The sequence below is a fragment of the Parasteatoda tepidariorum genome, chromosome 7 (genome assembly GCF_982258835.1).
Source record: "Parasteatoda tepidariorum strain Cologne lab strain chromosome 7, Ptep-v5.0, whole genome shotgun sequence".
In the NCBI taxonomy this organism is placed as follows: domain Eukaryota; kingdom Metazoa; phylum Arthropoda; class Arachnida; order Araneae; family Theridiidae; genus Parasteatoda; species Parasteatoda tepidariorum.
The window spans coordinates 13,416,096-13,443,677 of NC_141761.1; the positions used below are offsets into that span (position 1 = coordinate 13,416,096).

Below are 27,582 nucleotides of genomic sequence, written 5' to 3' on the forward strand. Positions count from 1 at the left end.
TGAGTCAGAGGCAAAAACTACTGGCTCATGCGCTGAGCTGTGTTGGTTTGGATCGAAGAATAGGTGTCGTGAAGTTCGTTTTATTGCTGTTTCAAATAGTGTATAGGATAATCTTTATTTATTATGTTAATTTAATCTTTTTTTCTTTATTATAATTTTTTTATTAAATTAATCTTTATTTAATAATTTTATTTGTAAGTTTTAAAATTAAATTTGAATGACAAAACATGCTCAACGCCCCCCTTCCGCCCAAGACATACCCAACGCCCCCCTACTGCCCAAAACAAGTTCACCGCCCCTCAGCATAGTCCCACCGCCCCCAGGGGGGCGGTATCGCCCCCGTTGAGAACCAATGATTTAGATGAACTCAAACTAGGCTGACTAGCTAGACGAATGAAATTTAAATATTATAAAACTATTCAGTGGAATTGACCATTTTATGTAAATCTTCTAATTAAAACGTAACTATATTTATTACACAACTTAAAACAAATATGCTCACTCACATTTCACTGCAGGTGTGCATGAATGCCTATTTCAGTATAAGCTTGAAATAAAATTGACTCACACAATGTTTGGAGTTTTTCAGCACTCAATTCGGATGGGTATTGCACCGTAGTTTACACAGACAAACTCATTCCCAATGGTTGTGAGTCCTTTTATAACTGACAATAATCCAATTTTAATATTTTTAAATTTCTCAGAATTGTAAGACAAATTTTCTGTGTTAATATTTTCCAACCATTAAGGGCAAGGATCATGTTTGAGTTCTCCTTAAATGTCTTAAATGAAAAATCCGACAAATGCAACAGTGAAAAAGTTTAACCAATGAAATGTGGCCTATAAAATTCCCCTCAAAAGCAATAGCATTTTTCAGCACGATGAATAGCTTAGAACATTTTGAAAAACGTATGTGAAAGACTGGTCCGTATTTTTTGGCATATAATATTGTGCAATATAGATTTTTATTTTTATTGTTTCACTGATGACTTTAATAACTAAATAGATTTTATAACACAGTTTTATATATAAACTTGCAGAAAAATGTGTTAGTATTTCTTTGAAGATTGCATAAATTGAAAGTGCCCAAAATCACTTTTGTCCATCAGCATGCTGGCTACTAACATTCAAAAAAATTATTCCTCGGTATTCCTCTAAGCTTTGTAACTAATGATAAAATTTCATTATTTGTACACATTTTTAAGCATTTTTAATTGCTAGGTGAATATGAATTAAAGATAAATATGAATATTTAAAAAAAAATTTTTTTTCAACAGGATTATACTTAGCAAACATTTTGCCTGAGTGAATTCTAGTAGATGATAGGCTTCATTTATAAGTGTCGAAGAGAAATTATGAACGACATGCATCATATTTTTCACTACATAACTTATTCTTGAATAACGTAAAGAGATTAAAAACTTTTAAGTAACAAAATATTGAAACTAAATTTATGCAAAAATAAATATTTCTCAAATAGAATAAATTCCTTGCAATTTAAAGAATAAGTCAAACTTGTTCTTTATTCATAAGTGTCAAACTCATTCAGTGTGCGTAGCCAAATTTTTCAACAAAAAATAAGCACCTTTTAAGCACTTTTCAAACACGCAAAAAATATTTTTAACACTATAAGCAAAAAATATTTTTAAGCATATCATAATTAGACAGGTTTGGCAAGTTTTCGACAATTGATGTTTTTATCTAGTTTCAATGTCAAAAAACAATTTTGACATAGTTTTGACAATTGTCAAAAACTCAAAATTTTAGCGTAACGATAATTATTAGCTATTATAAATATGAAGTATTTTTAAATTGCCATACATGTAAAATTGCAAGTGCTCCATCAATTATGTTCTTGAATTATTTTAACATAAACTTTTTTTATTTTGAAAATTACTGCCAAAATCACAAATTTTGGTGCAGAAAATATTAAATAATTATAAATAAAAATATATCAAACTGAAATTTATCCAATAACTTAAATTGTTAGACTATTAAAAATAAAAATACAAAAACACTTAACAATGATCTTATTCTTTATATGTAAAATCAGTTTTCATTTACTTCCATTTTTACTCTTCGTTTCCCAAAAGCAAAGGATTACAAAAAAATAGTTTTAGAGCTATCTGTATTCCAAGTTTATATTTATATGAATAAGACCGATATTTGAAACTGTTGTTTTGTTTGATGCTTAGCTGTATAGACTAGAATGTTGACCTATTAAACTATTAAAACATTATAAAATAACAGATAATTAAGAAATTAATTTTAATAACTGTACTGAATATTGATAGTAACTCAACTGAACCCATAAATTGATTAATTTAAGAAATTATAACTTATTTAATCAAGCATTTATATATTTTGTAAATTATAATTAGATTACTTATAAGGTAATATATTATATTCATGATTTACAGGATATATTCCTGCACATATAAGCAGGAGTGCAGAAAAATCTCTGCCCCTAATATATTTTATCGAAATTTTCACCAAAATTTTATCATTTCTCTTTCTTTTAGTACCATACCTTTTGAAAAATATTTTTGGAAAGTTAAATATATACAAGAAAAGACATTTGTTTGACTTTACATAATTCTTGAATAAACGAGCATATGTTAAAAAATTTTAGAAATCTAAATGCAGCAGGACTTCTATTTAAGGAACTTCCATTTTGCGAATTTCTCAGTTTTCCGATTTTTTTCAAGGAACCAAAACCATTTTGAAAATTTCTTCGTAAAATAACTTCCAAATATCGAAGCGAATTTTCTATATATCGAACTTTTCTTTGAGATCCACTTTCCCATTATTATTTCTGAACATTTAAAACTTGTTAGCGCATTTTATGTGAGAAATGACATTGAATTGACTTTCAAATTTTCGAGAAAGCAGTAAAATCCCTTTTTGTTTGCAATTCAGACGAAAACCTCAGACAAAATTGGCTGATTTTATCAATTCAACATAAGAGCGCATTTTGTATGAAATTAAAATTACTTTTATAATTAATGCAGCTATAATTTCGTAAATAAATTCAGCTTTTTTAGTTGAAAATGTATGTAGCATTATACTGTAACACTGGGTAATGTTTTGCTCTATTCTTGCTTTACATGTAGATTTCTTTTATGGCTAAGATTTGCAAAATAAATAGCAGATACTAGTTTACAAGACAAAGGTGTATCAATTACTATTTTAATTATGTCCAATGTTCATGAATTTGAAACCTGTTTCGTGTTGTTGAAGTATTTCGAAAGGTGATTTTCTATTTAACGAATTTTTCATGTCACGAACTTCTTATCGGGATTTAACGACTTCATTAAATAGAGATCCGACTGCATATTTTAAAAAGTAATAGTTTATTAAATTAAAGATACCACTCATAAACTTAAGGAATTCTAACTAATAAATACACAAATTGACATTTAACGTTTTTTTAACAAGTAAAATTATACAAAGTGACACATTTTTTAATAATAAAAAGTTTTGTAGGAACTTTTTTAGACGGAAAAATTTTCTTTGGCTGCCTGAATATCCCTCAAAACCTCAGTCGCATGATTAGACATTATCTTCGAATCTACACATAAGTAGCGTAAGTAGCAATAACAAGCATTAAGAGTCAAGAAGCTTTTTTTTTTTTAATAAGTTAAGATCAATTATTGGCGAACTTGTCCTAGGAAGAAAGAAACTTGTCCTAGATTTTTGTCAGCTTTCGACAATTTTTGAAATCCTTCGACAGATTTTTGACGTGCTTAATCAAAAGCCGTCAAAATCCAACACTGTGACGACAAAATCCAACACTGTAATTAGGATATGAACAGTAATAAAAAATGTCTTCTTCCTATTGTTAAAAGTTCTTCATAGAAACATTACCAAAATGCAAAATAATTTCCAAAGATATTTAACTGATCATGATAAAATAACTATTGGATGATGAAGAACTTTTTTTCTTGATTACATTAGCCACCACAAAAACAATTTATACACACTTTTTAAGCTATTCAATATTAAGTGGCTCATTTTATTTTTAAATCAATAATTACTTTATTTAATTATGTAAAAAAATTCAAAATTTTAATTTAACTATTATTTTGAAAAGGTTATTGAGTGTATTTTTCAGATTTAAATAAAAGTTATTTATAAAAGCATATCCAACGAAACATTAACAAGATTAATATTATTGATCATACCGAATTTGTGTAAACATATGTAAAAAATTAAGCAAACTAAGCAAACTAAAATAAATTCATATTACATACGTAAATTAGTGCATGGACCCTAAAAATATTCATTTTTGTTATTTGGTTCAGTATTTCTTCAACACTAGAAAGACTGAAACTTAGTATACACCTATATTGCCCAAAAGTAGTCAAAATAACTGGATTGTTAAAGAATAACTAACTATGTTGAAAGAGAAATTTGTTTAAAATTAATTTTATATATTTTTTTAAATAGTTTAGTTATATAACAAGTTATTAGTAAATATTTACAATAAAAAAATTATACGTTGTACAAAAAGTCACAAAATTCTAAGAAATTGTGTCATTATATTCATCATTGTTTTTCTAATTGAAATTAAAAAGCAATCAAAATAACTTCCTTAGTGTTAATGAAATGATCGAAAATATTTTTTAGTAATTTTGAAATGTAAATATGATGAGTTTAGAAGCTAAGCATTTTTGTTAGAAGTAAATTATTACATGGTTATTGCATTCCTAACTTTTAACAAATATGATTTAATTGAATTTTTGTATTTCAATTGTTTACAAATGAAATCATTAAGAGATTAATTGAAGTTTTTTGGACTAACAAACCTGAATTTGTTTACATACCTAAACATTGGATTTTTTTTGCTGCATTTAAAATATTAAAAACCCCTTAATTCAAACTTTCTTTAAAATATTGCCTCTAATTATTATTGAGTTCTCATAAAACAACTTAAAAATACTGAAAATTTTAAAATTAATAATACCATAATTAATAAAACTTTAAAATACAATTCACAATAAAATCGCAGGTTATCCATTGACAAAATGGCTGTTGTCTAATTTTTTGGGGAAAATAAACTTCACTGTGTTTTCATCTTGAACATCTTTAACTCTTAATCCTGAACTGCTCTGTATACAATTTTGAAGACATATTTAAATGCAGCTCAGACACATTCTGTGTAAATTCCTTTCACGACTGAATAGACAATGAGCAGCCAATCGAGATCATTATTAATATTTTCGGATGGGTACAATGGTGTTTGATGGAGATTGAAAGCTGCATCATACACCCGCTTCGGATTCACAAGTTCATACATGAAATATGACTTGAAATCTAGGCTTTTTTTTCAATTTTACATGAATAGTGAATGAATCATTTATACTGCGTGGAAGACTGTCTACGGTCTTGTGCAAGTTATTGTGTAAGTTGACAATGGATCTTTTCATCCCCAACTGGTGATCAACACCAATTCTCGTATTTACATGAACGGGGTTCGGAGAGCCACCATTTGGTCGGGTTCAATTCTCTCAACCACTTTGGTACTTTTGTGAGAGACGGGCTTCATGTTTGCGAACGGAATCCTTCGTTTTCCCGTTTGTGTGTAACGTTTAAGGTATTCCCCCGTCTACGTTCTTTGGCTTTTCCAGCCTCGGTAAGTTTAGGCCTCGGTATCGCATTTTTCTTGCTACAACTCTAACTTTTGGGACCATGTCAATCAGGTTGGATTCCCTTCATTTGTGATATTCACCTGAATTAGTAATGAAAACGATCCGGTTTGAACACAACTCAAGAAATGCTAATGGGATCCCTCTGATCCCATATCTCAAAAACAAACTCACCGAATTAACGCGTAACAAAATTAAAAGTGAACAAAAGAATTAAAAAAAATTATCAAACAGCAACGGTTGCCACAGCAACGCATGCACACTGTTTACTATTACTCTAGATTATTGAAGCTGAAAAGTGGGGAAAACTTGAAATTCAAAAAAAGATTCATTTTGCCAATGGGAAAAAAGTACTAAAGTACAAAAAAAATTTATGAAATATTTATGCAATTGGTGGACGAAATTAGGAAATATTAATCCTAAAATTCTCAAGTAATTCTTAAATTTAATGAATAAAAGAAAGATGGAAGTTCTTAGGTGATGAAGCTTTGGGATTCTTCAATGCTCTGGAGATCCACATGGAAATATGTAATTAGTGAATGATCCCAAAGTCAAGTTCGAAGATAAGGGTACTGAACTGTAAACAGAATATCACGGGAAGGCCATTTGCTTTCCAATGGCGAAGACGATGGCTCGTCATCCACGGTGAAGTTAACAAGAGAAATAAAATTTTCTATCGCTATTAGGGAAAAAAATTTGAAACTGTTTAGTTGGTTCCCATAATCAGCAAAAGTTCGAGAGATTTTTTGCGGTTCGATTCCTGAGGGCGGAAATTGAAGTCCGAAATTGAGAATCTCTTGCAAAATACAGCAAAGTTGCACATGAGAGGACAAAAATCCTTCCCACCGAATACAGCTCAGTATACGCACATGCGGACCCCCAAGTATTTCATCAAACATGTACGGTTTTTTTCATACACTACGGCCCAACAGTACGACGATGTAGATAGGCAGGGGTCTGTTTAGATGAAATTTGGGTCCGTTAACGGACCCTTCACAAAATATCTTTTCATAAAAACGGACCCTTCACAAAATATTTTAACTTGAAAACGGACCCTTCACAAAATATTTTAACTTAAAAACGGACCCTTCACAAAATGATTTTTCTTTTAATCGGACCCTTCACAAATTTGTTTATCTTCATTATTATTTTATTAATCGAATAAACCTTTACCAGGGCAGAAAACAAGAAAGATGGATGTAAACGAATTAAGTTTTGTCTTCGGCAGACGATTCTTCCATTATTCGTCCGAACTTAATATTATGCGTTCAGCAGTATAGGCTAAATACCAAATATTTGTATGTTGCATCTCTAATTTAGAAGCAGCAATTGTTGTTTATTTTTTAAAATTTAATTTTTTTAATTATAATTTTACAGTGTTGAGCATAATCTTGTATATCTTTACAATTTAAAATAATTGTAATTTTGCAATAATTACAATTACAATTTTGCAATAACGGACCCTATTTAAACAAATTCATAAAAGCGGACCCTGGTTGAAAGAATGTGAGTAATTTTTTCACAATTTCACGAAAAACGGACCTTTCACAAAATGTCTGGACAGACCCCTGATAGGGGTTGAATTAATTTCGAAAACGTTGAATAGAACAATGTCTTTTTGCATAATTCATGGCGAAAATCAACATGGTAAAGAAAAAGTATCTTATTTTGGAAAAGGGAAAAATAAAGCCCTTTTTAAAAACTTCCATTATAAATAATGGCCTGAGTAAATACGTCCATAATGACTAGTGCAACAATTTAAGATAGCTTTCTTCTTAAATAAACAAAGACCAGCGAAATTATTGGCAAACTTTGGTTAAGATATTAATTAATTATTTAAAAAAATATTAATGTGATCTTAGATAGTGTAAAAAATGCCTATAAACTATTCACGCCATTTAAAAACGTTAACAAGAGGATACATTTCGTTTTAGACAATAACAAATATTTTTTACAGTAGTTTGAACTACCCCACTACAAGTGAAACTACTGTAGTCGCTTCCTTTTTCGTAGTGTTTAGAGTAGTGTAAACAAGCAGTGTAACGATAAAAATAATAGCAACTATTTTTATCGTTAGTTGAGAAAAAAAGTACGGTTCAAACGGATTTAATTTTTCGAATTTGATTGGTGTAAATCTTCACGGGTTCGTCAATGGATGCAATGAAAATGAGCCTTTGGCTGCGGCTGAACTTTCACAGAGATTACGTAATTAAAATCACGTATAACTAGAAATTAAAAATAGCTATTACGTAAAATAGATCATAACTTTCACACTTTCCGGTCACACTTTCACATATAAATGCACACTAATAAAACATTCATGTTATTTCAAAGACGCGGAACATATTTTTATGCACTTAATTTCTAAGAGGAAATGAAAAAGCCTTAAACAATCAAAAAGATGCAATTATTTGATAATTTCGCATTTCTTAAATTAAATATTCGATGTCGAAATAGGTATAAAAAGTTGAAGGTTAAATGAATAAATTAAAAACAAAAAATTTTTTTTTGGAAAAACAAACTCACTCTTGTGAACATAAATATTTCTTAATTATTCCCTTATTTTTAATGTGAGCCAATTTGTTATTCAAAACAATTTTGAACATAGGTTTAAATTAAGTTCTCCGTCAAAGTTCGTCTCCTTAAATTAGTGAAGTAGTTACTAAAAGCTAATTCAAGAATTGGTCGATTGTCATTGCAAAATAGCCTCTATTTTTTTTAAAGAGACAAACGAATTACATTTACAATGATTGTTATTATTAATTAAATGTATAATGTACTGTCTAAACTGAGCCAAATGTTTTAGTTACTGCTTAATATAGCTAGCTTGCTGTGAAAAACTGGTTCCTATTAAAAAAAATATTTTTGTTCCTGTCTCAGCGCGTATGAAAACGATATAGTTTAAAAATTAAATGAGTAAATTGTGCTGAGCAGAGATCGAAAATCGATAACTGACTTAAAAATTTGTAAGCATTCATATTTTTCTAGACAGAACGTCGCATGGCAGGTGTACCTTCGATTTTTTAAAAGGATTTTTTTCACATTACATTAATTAAACGGTCTAGTATTTGCGTTATTAAAAAAATAACACCTGAATTGAAAATGCAATTTATCAAATAGGAAGGTATGCAATAAGTATTACTTAAGTATGAATATTAACATAGCAATATTTTTATTCGAGTCAAAAATTTGAATGTTTCTTATAACTTATAATTTTTTATAAAATAATCCAAAACTTGTAATTATTCAGGTAACTTGTAAACCTGAGATTAGTAAGGAATTCCTGCATTATTCAAGAACAGAATTTTTAATTGAATTACACTGAGTTGATGACTTCCTAAAATAATTCTTGTTAATTATATGAGCTCAACATTTTTCATTAAATGGCTATAAATTTATGAGCTTATTGAAATTATCATTAGATAATGAATATAAGTAATTAATGATAAAGATTATCGTTGTAAAAGGAATATTTTTCTTTATCATTGATTAAGGATGATTTAAAATGTTAATCTATAAGCTCAACAAATTTCTTAGAGTCTCCCAATGAGCTAATAATCTTAACTTTGGCCAGCATTTCAAAACGTTTGGAAAAAGTGAAAAGAGCAGTACAATAAGCGAGCAACAGCTGAATATAAGCGACCTGATTAATTACAATAAGCGAGCAACAGCTGAATCCCCAGGATTGAAGAGTGGCACCCATGTTTATAGAGCCATCGACATAAATTTAACACATCAAGTATTAAAAGTTCTGAATTGTGTAAATGTCACATTGTTGTAAGATAATCTGGACTTAATTGAACACATCAAGTTCTTAAAAGTGTGTTTTGAATTGTCAAAATGACACATTGTTGTAAGATAATTTGCATTCACAGTTATAAGTATTTAAAAAAGTGTAATTAAATGTAAAAATCTTACCGTGCTCATTATTCAAAGGAACTTTCTTGCATTGCTGAATGGATTCGAGAGAATAAAATCTGAAAGACAAAAAGTAAGTTTTAGTTCTAAATAAGAATCTTTTTGTTAACAATACAAGACATTTCCAAAGTCGTATTTTTCAAACAAAGCGCTAAATTAATCGCGTAATTAAAATATTTCCTGCTATTAGTCCATGAGTTCACGTAATTTTTTTCATGTCATGATGAAATTTTTACTTTACTAAACCAACTCTAGTTAATCCCCTCAGCACTTACAGCCTTTTTTAGTGAAATCATCATATGCTAAAACAAATTAGTTTTTTCAACAAACAGGAATGGTTTAATGTATTCTTTAGAATAATTTTTGTAAAACGCTGAACACATAAAAAATATCAGTGATAAAAAAATCCTCTTTTTTTCAGTTTCAAAATCCATCTTAAAAATACAAAATGCAGCTAGTGGATTCCAGGATTGTACTGACCGCTGTACTCGGTCAGTAAATATTCCATTTACAAAATCAACACAATTTTATATGCCTCTATCAAAACACGAATACTATTAAAATTGATTTTACACAAGAGAATACCAGGCTATTCCAGCATATTAACATAATACGATCGTAATAAATAAATAAAAATGTGTACAACCAAGAAAATTTTCCAAAAGAATCGAAGAGGTTATACTTTTATACTTATTGCTTATTAACAATTTTGAATAAATTTATAATAACGATTATAAATAATAACGATTTTGATGCAATAAATTTCCAGTAGAAACACCATACAAGCAAAAATTTTTTACAATTTTCAGTTATCATCGCACAAGGCATAATTTTCATTTTTAGTTACCATACTTTGTTAGATTCTATTAAAAAAAATAAGAATTTTAAGTCAAAAAAAAATTCCCAGTGGTGTATTCTAGCCTCTTTATCTTTGAAGGCAATTTTATTTAATGCTGGGAGCACTTATATATACATTGGAGCTCAAATAATTTACCAAGACATACCCTCCAACTCATGAGGATTTTGAAAATAATTCTTTCTAGTGGTAGCGAACCAAAGTAGAAATTTTTAAACCAAATGGATCTCTCATAAAACTTTTATCAGAACTTAAGAATCTAGCCATATGGCCTGCACTTTTATAAGTAATAGTGGACAAGTTACGCTAAAATTAATTTTTTTTAAATATTAAGACATTAATTTTGCTACCGTCTGAAAAGAAGATTTCTGAAACTACGGAAATTCCGTAGCAGTTGGAGGGTATGCCAAGAAATGGCAACAAAAAAAAATTAATTTAAAAGTTAACATATATATAAATGAAGTTAAACTATGGAAACTATTTTTATAATATAGCAATGTAGATAAACAATAACTAATAAAAAAGCAGAAAAATAAATAATTCAAAAATATAAATCAAATTTGAAAGTGATACATATTAATTAAATAAAATATCAACATAAAAACCTATTTTAATTAAAACCATTATAACGATACTACAATGTAAATAAACAACTGACATTAAGGAAGTAGAATAATAAATATCACAGAAATAAATACAAATTAAATTAAATATGAACATTAAAACTAATTACTTACAGTTCCAACCCGATTGATTGCACAAGTAGAATAGCTATTGGCAATAGCAGCAGATCATGTCTCTATGGGCCACATGGGTTCACTATTAATATATTACACCAATTAAAGATATTATGCATATTTTTTGTTCAAAATCATTCATGATTTTAACAAAAGAAATAATTGAATAAAAAAGTTTCATTATATTTAAACATGTTAACAAACTGTGGATAAGAGAAAAAATAATAATATAAATATGCCTTGGATCACAATTACTTTAACCATATTGCCACTTAATGTATTCTTGTTAAAAGAATGATACATTTAATTTTATTTAGAATGAGCCTTAAAAAATCTTATTTAAGATGAATTAAATAAGTAAAAATGTATGCAGATAGTAAGAAACAGTGTTAGAAAAACATTAGTGGAGAAAATTGCATCAGAATGAATGAGAAGTTTAATAGCAACCCTGATAAGGAAGAAGCAATTTGGTGTTTTATAATAGTAGCATTAACTAACATTTGAGAGATAATAAATTTTTCTTTAAGAGAAAAAGAAATTTTCTTTAAGAGAAAAAGACATTTTTCTTTCTCTGAATTGAACAACATAGTGAGAAACCAATTTCTTACAGATGAAAATAAACAGACTAATTGGTGGGAAAATTGTGTTAAAAACTCTTTAAGCAAACTGCTTTGAATTAAATGAAAAGAAAAACATTGTTAGCTTATTACAACAAAATTGTTTGTCCTATTATGTTTTGTTTTAAAAAAGTTAAAAATTTTATGCGAAAAAAAAACAATTAAGGAAAAGAAAGGAAAGATCAATGCATTCTGATGTAATTGATTTCTAATATTTGATGCAAAAATGAAGAAAAAAAAAACATTTGAAAATTTAATTTTAAAGTTGAGCTGTCTTTGCAGTTTAACTATAATTTAAACTAAAAGTCATAATAATTTATATTATAAATTCTTTTAAGTCACATTTCTTTTTTAAATTTTGGAAAAAAGAATTTAAAAAATATATAGATTTTGGAAAAATTAATTTAAAAAAAATACTTAAATAAAAATAAATAATTTCTATTTGATTTAACAAGTTTGAAACAATCTTAATTTGCAATTTGTTATATGTTAGTGCATACCTACCAGCTTTTACGCATTTGGCGTAAAATTTTAATTTTATATTTAAAGTGGTAGTAAATATACACTATTTTTTCTTTTATAAATTTGTATTTTAAATTATTTTGATAACCAGTATTCTTAAAAAAATTAAGCATATATGTTAATATGTGTTACTATCATGGTTGTCAGCTGAAGCTTCTTGAAATACAACTTATTTTTTTACTAACAATTGAAATTTTAATTCCATTTTACTACCACTGGGAAAAATCATAATGGAAGGGATCAAAAGTTGGCAGGTATGTTAGTGGAATAGAATATATAAAAAATTAAACTCTTTCTTTTCTTTCTTTTTTTTTACATACAATTTCGCAATATGTATTTCTGATAACATTTTTCTAAAAGTATAAATTAAAATTTATATTGTTGTTGTTTCGAATGCCACTGGTCACTACCAGCCAGCCTGCTTAGTGAAACTCATCAATTTAAGTATAGTTATTGATAATTTCTTTATTTCAAATCTGCCAATTCACAAATCATGACTTCATTAATAGTTATACACAAAACTATAAAATGTGAATGCATAAAATTAGCTTACCTCACTACAAAAAATATTTAATTCATTAATATCCGTACTTAAATTTATTTTAGAGTTAGAAATGTTGGAAAATTTACTCATTTACAACATGCAATTAAATAAATAAGACCTTAAAAATTATTATACTATTGTTATAAGATTAATCAACAAGAGAGAATATTAACGAAATTTCGAAAGTAATTTTTTAAGAAGTAAAATATTAACTAGTTATGTTGTATCTATTTATTATGATTAGTATTGTGATTGTATAGATAAAAACTTAAGATACAACATAAGCAAAAAGAAAAGACAAGTAAAGATTGATTTAAGCTACCAAGAAAAAACTAGGATGTTAAATCCAAAGCAAAACAAAAATATTTGATTTATAAAAACCTTATTAGTAAAAGTTAATTCAGGCTGAAATAATAGTCAACATTATTAGAGTTACTAAGTTTATTAGTTAAATAAAAATCTAGATAGCATAATTTTGATAATCTAGTGATAAGGTTGGTGCACATAACATTTCGAAAATATTTAATACATATATAATTTAAACATAAAATAAACGAAAGGGCACTTAATTAATATTAAATTTAAGGAAAAAAAAGAAATATTTATAGTTAAGAAAATACGTTACAGTCTACCAGGAGAAATCCATATGCCACCCCGCAACATGAGCTTGTTTGTTTTCTCCTGGTTCTAGCAGCCAAAAAAGCTCTTCGAAGGAGAATAAAAAACTTCTGTCTGAGTCTTTGTAGAATTAAAGTATTATGGCCGTTTCAGATTCATTTCAATTTGGATACGATATAAGGATATTTATCCCAGAAAAATTAATGTAATCACTTAGAAAAAATTGATTTATAATGTAAAACTTAAATTGAACGTAGCCACATTCTAAAATTATAAAAATAAAGAAAAGAAGTCCCTCAAAGGAATCAAGAAAATTATTCTCTTCGCGTCAAGAATACTTTGTAAAGATATCTATTTAACGGTTGGGACCAGGAGGCCGAAGCCTCTGGTTCAACTACTAATAATTCAAAATTAAAAGTGAATGAATTGTTCCCAGTGGACAATCATTTGAAGAGATCCATGGTTGGTGATTTATCAAAAGATAATCAACATTAAATTTGAAAATAATTTAGCAAAAGCGAATCGCCAAAAAGACTGTTAGAATTAGTATAACTATGTAACTGAAACATTTTTGTGGTAAGAAATAAAGAATAAAGAGTTAAAAATAGATTTTTGTTTTTTATTTAGTTGCAACAGTAAATTAATGAGTCTTACTTTAGTATTGAAATAAAAAAATTAGCTGTTACATTGATTGATAAGAAAAGAATAAGATTATTTTATATTAGCTTTTTATAAAATGTATAAAAATTAAATAATTGGTTTAATTTAATTAAAATTCGATTAAGAATGATTAAAAAAAAATATACGAAATTTTAAAACCTAGGAAATATGCAATGCCTAGTGTGGCATCACAAACTATATCGTTCAGTTTCTGTATCAACAATGGGCTTTTAGAACTAATTCCCCTGGATGAACAAAATGTATTTTTTTTTCTCTAAAAATTAATTGAAATTCCCTACTTCTTTCAACTAATCTTTTACATCAAAAACTTTCTTTCGACTTTTTCTTAACAAACTAACTAAATTGGGAGATATATAAAATATGTTTTTTAAGCATATAAGCTAAGTATAGGAAAACTCAATAACAGACAATAAAAGTTCAAATGAATATCCCAAAGTTATTAGAATGAAAGGAGGTTGAGTTTTTGTTGACATAAAAAAGTTGAAAAACATGTTCTCATTAAAAATTTGTACAAGTTACCAGATCAAATTGGAATGAATCCATCTTTTCTATTAAATTGCTTTTCTATTAAGTAACACATAAAATAATCCACTTCATTATTCCTGAAAAAAACCTTAATTCTCCCCCTCTATATTACAATGCTCTGAAATTAATGTTCCAAATAATAAAAAAAAACTATTCTTTTAAACTAATAAACTGTAAACTAATAAACTACTCTTGAAATATGAAAAAAGCATTCTCTTACTCCATGCTTTTTGGAAGCATATAATATTAACTCCACACTATGCTGCTATTTCAACAATATCCCGAATGCGATTATGAATGGCTTCTCTTTGTCTTGATATTGGTGCGGTAGCAGGTTCTGCAATCGCATGTTGTACAAGACCAACTCGAACAAGACGGGGAGCTCGGAGATCTTCAGGTAATGCATAAAAAAAAATAACCTTTCAGTTCAAGATTTTTACTAGTGGCTTCAGCTAAAACACCTTCAGAAAATTCCAGTTTTCTAAAAAATTCAAAAATATTTAAAATTAAATAAATAAAAGAAAAAATACTGAAAAATACCTCAAAATATTTAAAGTATTTTTTTAGACAATTGAGGAAATACATTTGTAGTACATACTTTTCCTCGACTTTTGTACATACCATTAGTATGTCATTTTTACGCATTTTTCTTCTATTCATCATAACCAATACTACTTATTATTTCTGAATGAAGGCTTATTTTTTGCCTGAGATTTCTGACAAACCCCTGCTTTAACAAACAAAAAAAGCGTTTCGTATTTCTCGGGAACTATTTGGTGTTTTTTTTTCTCCCAAACTTAATTTTTTGGACAAAATGTGATTAGATATAACTGAAATAAAATTTATCTCACAAGTCAGCAAATTCACACTATAGAAAAAAACCCGGGTTGGCAAGTTTTTGACAATTGACAGTTTTAACCATGGTTTTATCTGTCATATCAAATAAACTGTAATAATGAACCCTAAAGATTAAATAGATAATAAAGCTTTATTCTTCAATAAGTAATGAACCCTTACAGTTCATTACATAAATCACGTATTCATAAGTAGTATAAGTAACTCAGGACAAGACTAAATAACATATTATCGTGTTTTAGCACTAGTATCATGGAATTCATTTAAAAAACAAATTACTTATAAACAGTGATCTACATAAACAGCCCTCAGGTATCAAATACACAATGAAGTTGAGCGCTGAAAATGTATTAGTTATGTCATATAACTTCTCATATGGGGACATTTTGCTTTTGAATGGCTTAAAATAAAGCAACAAATATAGTTATAAATTGTGGCTTGCTTTAAGATATCTACAAATGTTACCTTTGGAGTTTGTTCCCTTCTGGGAAATTTTTTTCATTTACTACCTTGCCATTGTCCTGTTGTAGCTAAAACATGGTGACCTTTAGTTATGATCCTACACAAAAAATATTTCATAACTTATAAGTCAAAATATTTGCAGGCAGTGTTTTGTATAATTAACCCTTATCCAAAGTATCCTAGTATGGGGAATCCAAAATTGATAATTGTGTTAAGAAAAATTGAAACGATATCGAAATCTTACGAATCAGACATCAAAACCAGTTTTATAACCTGATGAGTATTGGAGTTGTTTCTTATATTTAAATTTTCAACTCATTTCAGGATATTTCAAACAGGTTTGGATTTTTTTTTCATATCCGCATTCAACGGTAAATAAATTCCAATTCTTGCAATGAAATTTGAACTAAAATGAACCGGAAAGCATTGTGTAAAACTTTGATATTAATTCTTCAAGAGTAACCATTTCGTTTAATATTTTGTTTCATAGAGGTAGGAAATCTTAAATTTGAGCAACTTTGGAAAATTTTACATTCATTACATTCTAACTAATAAACTTTTGATAACTCTGAAGGATTGTGATTAAACTCCACCTTTGGGATCAGATGTTTAATTATATGTAATTATAGAGAAAAAAGTAATGATAGAATATACAATAATATGCATTTATTCGTAAATTATCGCGTCATTATTCGTAATTAAAATGCAATTATTCGTAATTTATCGTGTTATAAAGCTTTTCACCAATATTAAATTGATATGTGACAATATAAGGTATCATTATTCTTACTTTAAATATCACAAATTAAATGAAAATAAGAAATTTTGTTTGTATTTATTTCTAATTTGTTTCTCCGAGAAATGTCTAATACAATAAATCACTATTCCCAAATTTGGCGATTTAAAAAAAAACGCGCCAAAAGTGGTTGTCGAACGGCATTTTTACCTAATGACTCTTCTTACAATGGTGAAATACTAACTAATACAATAAATCTCGAGCGTTAAATTTAAAATCATCACATATTTAAAGAAAATAAAAAGAAAATTACTTAATTCGTTTCTCAAAAATGCGATTTTAGAAATACTTTATTCAATGTAAGCATCTCGATTTATTTCATTATTAAATTTTTCTTTTAGTGAGTGACCTGTTTGGTGGTGAGTAGTTGGGATATAATTGGGATAAAAACAAATACAATACATATTCTTGAAAATATCATTCTATATATTAAAAAAAGAAAACATAATAATAATACAATTTCAGCATCAAAGATTAAAAATAAAATACCATTTAAGAAAAATCGCTAAGAAAAAGAAACTCGAGTCATATAAAATTAAATCCACATTCATATCCTGAAGATGATTCCATTCTATAATTTATTTTATGATGTAAAATAATATATATACAATTATGATTAAAATATTTACAACAATTATAATAATTAATATTATTAATATTCTCCTTTTAATTGGAAATTAAATATGCATAATATACTTATTTATTTATGAACCCCATCAATATATTACAGAAAACAAAAAAACCACACTACATCAACAAAATGTCAATATCAAGCTGCAGCTTCAAACCCAAAATGATGTCTTCTACAAAAATGAATTTCTGTTACTCGTATTCATATTACAATTAAAAATAAAGTCTCTACAATAACATAAAATCCATGAAATCCAGTAGCCATAAAAAATGTTGAGCCAAATACCGAATCTCTAATTCTAAATAAATTTTCTATATATTCAAATCCTTGCAATATCAAAACATAAATTCCCAATAATCAAGTTGCTAATAAAGAATTTTTAGCTATAATTCAATTTTCATTTAAAATAGCCTGATGACATAATGCTACTCCTACCCCTGAAGTCAATAAAATTACAGTATTCAATAGTTGAAAAGCATTTAATGTTTCTACTCCAGTAGGAACCAATTTCAATAGTAGGTCTTAATCTTGAATGAAAAAATGATCAAAAGAAAGAAAGAAAAAAAAAATACTTCTCTAATAATAAATATAATTATCCCTAATGTAAGTCCACTCAATACTACTCTAGAATGATACCCTAAATGACTTCTTTCACGAACTACATCTCGTCACCGTAAATTCGAAATTGTTATTCTTACTATAAATCTAACTATTAATAAATTATATTCTATATATATAAATATTTTTACCTTTCCTAATATAAACGATAAAATTCTAATTCCAATAAATAATGGTCAAGGAGAAATATTTACTGCATGATAAGGATAATTTCCAATAATTAATAATATTCAATAGCATACAATAATAACAAAATTCTAAATACAGATCCTTGAATAATAGCTACACCAAATTCTAATAATAATAATAATCTCTGAAAAATTTAAGAAGAAATTAATTCTAATAATCTGATTCTTGAAAACAATCCAATAATTAAGTGACCAGCTATTATATTAGCAGCTAGTCGAATAGATAAAGTAAAAGATCGTATTAAATGTCTAATCGATTCAATTAATAGCAATACAGGCGATAAAAGTAAAGGACTTTCTTCAGGAACTAAATGAGCCGCATTACAAATAAAATTTTTAAATCATCCTATTGTAAAATAGCTTATTCTCATATTACAATTCCTAGTCCTATTGTAAATATAACATGAGCCGTTCCAGTAAAAATAAATGGAAATAAACCTATCAAATTTGATATAGTATATAAAGCTAATTAATCTTACACAAATAATTCCACAATATTTTTGAAGTTATACTTCTTATGCGACTTCCAACAAGGTTGCGTTAAACGTTTAACGCTACATTTTTATTGGCCGGGAAAACACGTGGTAGGATCCAGTTTTCCCTCATTCATTTCCATATTGTTTTGGTTCTGACTAGCATAAAAATAATAAAAGTCATAAAAGTATTGTTTTTCTATAAATATTTTAGTTTGATTTGATACACATATAATTTAATAGGGTAGTATTTTTTATTTTCAAACTTAGTGGATAACAATTGTAAAAAATGAGTGAAAACAATCCCACGGACAATGCGACGGATTTAAGGTTATGTCAAGGTACGTCTCTTGTGAATATCAATTGATTGTTAGGTTTTCTCTTTTCTAATTGCCATTTATATTTCACCAAATGCAGCCATGAGGGATATTAAATTATTTATTGCAAAATCTTTATTGCCACTATCCACTGTGTGTTCACAAGCTCTGGCAGACGTTACTGGTGAAGAAATTGATTATTGTGAGCGGCCTGTGATCCTTGCAGGAGATTTCAATGTGAATTTCTCGTTACCTGAAGCTTCCTTAAAGACAAATTTGGATTGGAAATGATAAATGGTAGGAATGATCCAACAACCAATTACCATTGATGCAGTTTTTACAAGAAATATTGAAAAAATAGAACTCAAACATTTCGTATCTTACTTTAGTTATCATAATCCTATTGTAAATGTTATAGATTTGGATATTTTTCCACTCGAAAATGATAGTTAAAAGATGTGATCAATTGTGAATTGTAAGCATTGTTAAATAAAGTTTGTCTTAAAGAAACAATATGATTTCACTAAAAATCAATTTCTACCCCTTCCTATTTTCATTTCCACATTACGAAGTTTCACTTCTTCCGCGGAGAGGGACTCCACGCACCATTTTTTTTAAAATCAGCTACTTCCTTAAATACTTCACTTACATTTACTAAAAATTTCTTTATTCTAATTAAATATATTCAATAAATCTTAAAAAATCTAGTAAATATAATTATATATACTAATATGATAATTATTAATTTAATTGAAATACCAAAATATGATGTAGGATCAAACACAGAAAATAAATTTATCAACATCATGTGTTTTCGTTCTGTTTCTAATCCTTTTATATTATACGAAAAATTTCTTATATTCAAATAATTACCATAAATTTTTATAAATAATAATAATAACAAAACTACAAATAAACGAAGATAGAATTCAATATAAAGGTATTAATTGTGGAATAAAAATCATCTTTAGTTTGATAAACTAATATTAATTCAACTACTCATTGCATAATTAATTTAAGAGACTATCACCTAAATTCGGCCACTATTTCATAATCATATTTTCATAAATTCAATTTGAGGAATTACTGAAATTAAAATAGGTATAAATCTATGATCAGCCCCACAAATCTCTGAACATTGTCCTACAAATAACCCATTTCGATTAAAAATATAAAATAACTGATTTAATTAATAGCATCTACTTTTACTCCGAATGAAGGAATAGTTCAAGAATGAATAACATCAGTTCTAGATACAATTATTCGAACATTTAATATTCTAGGAATTACTAAAAAATTATCTACTTCTAATTATCGAGAAATTTGTCTCCGTGGAGGACTTGTTGATGGAACTAACCCGCATTTGCGTTACGTGGAGAGGAAGACCACGAGAACCTCCCACGGTTAGCCTGACGGCAAGGGGACTCTAACCCATGATCCGTCTACCACTGAGGATATTTCACGTCAGCACTGTGGTCAGTGCAAGCCGGATGCGGAATTCGTTTCGACTGGGATTCAAACCCGATTCAACTCATTGGAAGGCGAATGCTCTATCTCCTGAGCCATCGTGGCTCATTTGTAAGCATTTGAATGAATTGAAAAGTATTGGAAAAGTTTAATACATTTGGATGCTTTTTTTTTCCATAGGGGTACACAATCTGCGGCCCGCCGACTGCGCATGTGCAGCCTGCCAAAGCTTTTGAACACAATCATACCTGCCAACATAGGAGAAATAAAATTACGGAGATATTGTAGCTACATTTTTTTAGGCTATGAGTAAAGTTTTGATACATTATGCATAGTCATGTAAGTCAAAAAGAGAAATTCAAAATTGGAAATAATATTACACACTAATAATATAATAATATAAACACTTACATTTAGTGAAGTGAAAAATATGTATATAAATATAAATCTAAAGAAGATTTTTAAACCATTATTTATAACTACTTAAACTATTAACACTCAACATACTGCAGTACTGGCAGTAGCACTATTTGTTGGGGAATGAGAGAAGTATTTTTGCCACCAGCAGATATTTTATCGCCAATTTTTTTTAAAATTTCTTCAACAAATACGGAGAAATTTGAGAATACTATAGGGGAGAAGGAGGCACATGTGAACAAATTTTTTTATTTCTTCATTTTTCAAAAAATATAATTGATTTTTCATAGTAAAGAAGTCCATATGTTTAAATAGTCTTTTCTTTGTCTTATGGAATTTTTTGAGATTTTTCAATAAAATATTTCTTTACTTTATAATATTTTAGAAAAATGACTTCAATTGTTCACATGTGCCCCTATTGGGGGCACATGTAAACATGCCTGGGGCACATATGAACAAGATTAAAAACACAAAGCAATCATCATATTTCAAAGAAAAAAAAACCTTTAATATAACAGATATAGATACACATTATACTGAAGGGGTTGTAGCTTACTATGTGAATTTAAATTGTACAACAGTACTGTCAATAATAAAATAATTTTTCAGCTGTACAATAATTTCTCCGTTATTGGGTTTTTCGCAACTTAATGTTCCACGGGAGTTGTATTGGGCCTTTTTCTTTCTTCTCTAATTCTTTCTTCTCTAATACTAATTTTAAACTTATAATATCATGAGGATAATAATCTTAATACTATGTAGGGGCACTTGTGAACTGTTCGCATCTGCCCCAGATGTTTTGTTCACAAGTGCCCCATCATCCTTCGTAAACCTAACTTGAAAAATAAAGAATTTTTAATTGAGTAAAAAAAATAATAATTGTCATAAACTTACCTGAATGTTCATATAATGGTCTGCAATAGTTAATTTTAGTTTATTAGTTGATTTATATTATGCTTTCACTTGAAGAAGCGAGTGATTATAATATATACAACACCAGCTGATACAAAAAAATTGTCAGAAAAGAACAACAAAATGTCTCATTGTTCTGAAAGTTTTTCAGAGAGGTGGGACTAGTACTATCATCAATTGAAAATTTTTCGAGATTTTTTATTTCAAATCATATTGGTAAAACATACCATGTTCACATGTGCCCCCTGTTCACATGTGCCCCCCTCTCCCCTACTGATAAACAGGAAACAGTTATGAAATACAGGAGTCCTCAAACAGGGAAGGGCGTTCAATGTAGGATTTAATGGCACAAGGTCCAAAGAAAGACACGCTGCGCCAAACAAACGGTTTTTTTCTCCAACAAATGTAAGATAAAGCTTATTTATTTTGCCAAAATATATTATATTGTTAAAACTATACATGACACGCAAAACATTTAGAAGTCAATAAAATCAGACAAAGGTGTAAATTGATTAAAATTGCATAAAACTGGTTGAAACGGTATGTTGTAATAAAATACAATGAATAAAACTGGGTAAAAGCAATTATATACAATATAAAATACCAATCACGAAGAGAAATGCAAAGACGTTAGGATGATGAGCTTTATTTAACAAATCTCTTATGCATAAAATAGAACTACCAAAAAAGGTAAGACGATGACGGTTAAAACATGGGCAAGAAATTAAAATGTGATAGATGGTGAGTAAAACGTTGCATGTATTGCAAATAAGAGAGGGTTCACCAAACAGAAAGTAAAGATGGGTCAATCGAGTGTGCAGAAGACTTTGTAGGTATGCGGAAAAAAAATTTCTCCAAATTGGTCAAAAATTTTAAATTGGTCTTTTGAGTTATCACTTTTTGACGTGCTCAATAATCACTCACAGATTCTATAGAAAATCTTTTTAATTTCTCGATCACTTTTTGTGTGGTTATTGTACGGAATTCAGCTCAGTTTAAAGATACCCAATATTTCTAAAACGATAGTATGATACACGAATTTTAAATTTCAGTAATCATTTCTAAACTAGCTTTTTTTTAAAATAAAATAAAAATTCATCGTAAATTCAAGTGACGTTTCTATCGTTCTTTCGGCGGTTACAGTTACTTATGTCGTTACAATTTTTAAAATCCCGTAAGGTTTAATACGATATTTTGACTAGTGAATTATTGATCGCATATTTGATAAATCATTTTTTGACGCGATTTACTTCTGTCAATTTCATCGAATATCTCTGGATTATTCGGTAATTATAACAGCGTATTTTCGCAAAGTTTTAAAAATCTTGAAATTTTTAATGTGATAATATTATTAATCCTGAAGTTGAATCACACATTTAAATAATCTTTTTTCACGACACTTTCTTTGTAAGCTTTATCGTTAATATGAAGGATTTTTTCAAATAGTTATTTCTACGCTTTTCCACGTGATTTTAAATAATAGCTTTTTCACGAGTTTTTTCTGATATTATCGTTAATCTAAATGACTTTTAAGCAGTTATTACCACTTTTCAACGAGATTTAGAAAATGTCATTTTTTATTATATGTCAAGTTTTAAATTGTCCACCATAGCATATATACCCATGCTACCAGGTATATATATTAATATACATTAAAAAATTCACAACAGACCAATTGGTTATCAGAAATGTTCCGTTAAAGAGTACATTAAAAACAGAAAAAATAAAAGTTAAACCCTTATATCGTTACATGGTGTACGTCTTTTCATGTTGGCTGCTTAATCAGAGCTCCGATGCATCAAGATGATTGCTGCTATACCGGTGCACCGACTTACGCTTTAAATTAAGCTTAGAGAGCCGCGATGGCTCAGGGGATAGAGCGTTCGTCTTCCAATGAGGCGTATCGGGTTTGGATCACAGTCGATACGAACTCCACATCCGGCTTGCACCGATCACAGTGCTGACGTGAGATATCCTCAGTGGTAGACGGATCATGAGTTAGAGTCCCCTTGCCGTCAGGCTAACCGTGGGAGGTTCTCGTGGTCTTCCTGTTCCTGAATCGCAAATGCGGGTTAGCTCCATCAAAAAGTCCTCAACGAAGGCAAATTTCTCCCAATACTCGATCCAGAAGTTCCCTTGTCTTCTGGATTGGGTTCAAAATTACAAGGCTACGGAGCTAAAAATTAGTAGTCGTAAACCCATAAAATTGAGTCGGCTGTTCAACGACGGTTATAAAATAAAAAATAAAATTGAGCTTAGAAACTATGCATACTCCAGACGTTCTACAAAAACACAATTTTTATCTGGAAAACAAACAAGAGAGCTATTTTCCTACAAAACAGTAGGCTTCCAAAATAAGCATCAGGCTATGTGCAGAATTATTAATTGTTATTGAAAAACAAATTAACTGACTTTTTCAACATCGCTTGCAGTGGAAAAAATAATTCAATAAAGGCACAAATGTCGGACTAACCGGTGAACGTGTCACATGGAGTATAAAATTTAAGGCACTGATACTGTGGCTTTATTTTTCTTGGAGCAAGAGTTTCAAAAAATAGTGTTAAACTAAATAAAGAGAAAGATAAATACCTCATATCTTGACGTGAAGTAGAAACTTTATCTTTGGATTTCCCAATGATGGGAACATCTGAAAATAACAAATCAAACAACGTCAAATATTCATACTTACATACACATGCAACATTTTAGACTTTCAAATTCATGATTTTCCATGACTAATTCGAAGAGTTTTTCATAACTTAATGTTACTATTTTCTCCGACACAACAACAAATTTAAAAAAGCATTATAATAACATTTATCGAAATGGTAGGTATAAGCAAAACTGTTATACTCTGCATCCACATATATATATATAGATTTTAAATTTAAAAAACAGAGTAAAGAAAGAGTTGAAGCAATAAAATAGTTGAAAAAATACATAAGGAATTTTTTTTCTTTTTCTCTGCATAATTATATTCTAAGGATACTTTTCTTGTTCATCGGAAAGAAAAGAAAGACTTAATTTTTCTGATCGCATTTCGGAATAAAAAAAAATTCGGCAATCACTGGCTTGCTTCAGTTAGAATTTTGAATTGATAACATAAAAAAATAACTAATGACAAAAATTCTGAAATCACAGAAGTTTAAAAGATAATTCGCTCTAGAAATCTTTTTCCTTTCATTTTCATTTTGAAAGAACACCATAATTTTGAAAAAACATGATGAAAACATTTTATATTTTAATAAAATATGACTGTTAGCGGGGATTTTGTTACAAATTTAGATATTCACAACACCATGAAATTGTAGGGGGTGGGGGTTTTTCGGCGACCAAAAACCATGTCTTTCCATGATTTTTCTCAAAAAATAGATAAAATCATGACATTTCATGACAAATTTTGTTCAATAACGAACCTCATGAGTTTCCATGATTTCTCATACTTTCCAGGTGCACAGATACCCTGCATACACTTACACATAATACATACACTTAAATTTAGTCAAAAGAAACTTACCAGCTTTCTTATCTTCTATCAAAGGTTGAGTAGCCACGGGCACAATTTCGATATCGACAGGCAATTCTGAAGGTTCTATCGTGTACCAACGCAAAGTTTTTTCCTAACCAACAATAGAAACTGACAAGCCTGAAAAGAAATGCGTTAATGAGCAATGAAAGGGAGGACTTTAGTCATCTTATTATTGCAATCATTTGGAACATTTAAAGAGCATAATTGAAAACCTTAGACAGGGTAAAAATTAGCTGCCAGCTCTGCCCTAAGGTTAAAATACGCCCCATTATAGTTTCAGTTACTCTTAAACTAACGGACTTTCCAGCTCATTATGGTTTGTAGTGTAAATGGTACTCTGTTCAAGTTATACGAGAGAGGTCGGGGGTTCGTGTCCCAGCTGAGGAGATAGAATTTTATCAAATATTATTTGGAAGTGGATAACTATTTAGTATATTTTATTCAATTTATAAGTTATTTTTGAATTTAAATAATTTTTTTCTTAAAACTTAAAATTTGTAAGAACAAAAAAAAAATGAATCGATGTTTAATATTTTTAATTAAAATGTAAGGATTATTTTTTTAACATATTCGTAAGGATTATTTTTTTTAACATAAAACATATTTATTGAAAAAACGTTGCAATAAATATGCTTTGATAACTAATTTTTTTTTATTTATAATAAATTTAAGTTCTCATTAAACTTAATTATGGAAATATAAACAAAACTATATTATCAGGATTGTTTAAAAAAGAAAAAAATAACTATTTATTACTTAACTATAATCCATTGAATTTCAAATAATCAGAATGCATACGAAATAAATTTCGTATCTTTAATAGAATGATTTTCTAGTTATGTAATAAATAGTTTTTCTTTTTTTTTAACTAGTCTAACATACTTTTGTTTACATTTTCATAATTAGATTTAATAAAAAATTAAAATTATTTATTATAAAATTGAAAAAAATTCAGTTAGTTTATCAAATAATTTAAAGTGACAATATTTTTTTAAAAAAAAGTAATCAATATGCTTTGATAAAAAAAAATTAAAAATTAAATACTTAGCTTTTTTTTTGCTTTTGAAGGTTTACATTTTTTTTAAATAATTTAAATTAAAGTATAATATAAACAGAAGGAAATATACCAAATAGTTCTTAACAGAAATCTAGAGATGAAAATCAAGTGGCTCATTTGAAATTTGAACTCACAACTTCTCCGGTGGAAAACGGATAACCTAACCATTAAACTACAAATCCATACATTGTTAGTTTAAATGAACTGAAACCTTAATGTGACATATTTAGCCCCCAGGGACTGAACCAACAGTTAGCTTTTACCTTATAGAATGCCTTTGTATTTAAGAATTATTTAATTTTAATAGAAATTCATGTCTAAGTGAAAAAAAGACAAGCAGCATTTACGTTAATTTAGTAACATCAGCTTGGAACAATATGGCATAAATAGAAATCTGTTCACATTAGAAACCATCTTTACACTAAAAATTTCAATAATATAACCTTTTTCAATAATATAACCCTATATATTCAAGTTTACTTTCTCAAAACTATTGCAAATATAAATTTCAAAACTTTACCCGGGTTGCACTCAAATCTTCCTTAAAGTGCTCTTTTTAAGCACTCAAAAATATTTTTAAGCCCTAAACACATTAACAAAATGCAAAATAATTTGCAAAGACTTTACATGATCATGATAAAATAACTAGTTTCTGACAAAGAGCTCTTTTCTTGATTATATGCTTTTACATAAAACGCAGCGAAAAGCAACATGGTAAAGAAAAAAAATCTTCGAAAAGGGAAAATTAAGCACTTTTTAAATTGCCTTATGAAAAAGGTAGTTTTAATTGCTTTTAAAAAACGAAAATCGTAAATAAGCACCTTTAAGCATTTTTTTAAAAACGATATGCACCATGCATTATACACAGTATATTAAAAGGAAACACAATTACTGTGCTCTTGTGTGAGCTATATTAGGCTAACTATGTTAGTTTTAATTGCTGGAAAGACTAGGAGGAAAAAAAAGGAACAGCTGAACATATTTAAATAATGGATAATTAGGAAACTGTACATATTTGCCATTTGGAAACCATCTCTGGCATAGTTGATTGTATACTAAAAAATTAAGTTTTTTTAAAACATCACTTCATACCTACTTTCACTAAACTATTGTAAATATAAATTTGAAAGCTTCATTTATAAATTTAATGAACGAAAGAGATGTACCATTCAAGATGAATTGGGAGTAAAGTCC

At 28.3% G+C, this 27,582-nt stretch overlaps 1 protein-coding gene across 1 annotated transcript in view; it reads right to left on the bottom strand.

Moving 5' to 3' along the window:
• Window positions 1-11,243, bottom strand: part of LOC147806860 (uncharacterized) — a 94,014-nt gene extending 82,771 nt beyond the window's left edge. Inside the window, exons 1-2 of the mRNA XM_087167354.1 lie at window positions 11,160-11,243; window positions 9,567-9,625 (exon numbers count right to left, since the gene is read on the bottom strand). The gene's annotated coding sequence lies outside the window, so the exon portion shown is untranslated. The remainder of the gene's footprint in view (window positions 1-9,566; window positions 9,626-11,159) is intronic.
• Window positions 11,244-27,582: the final 16,339 nt, after the last annotated feature.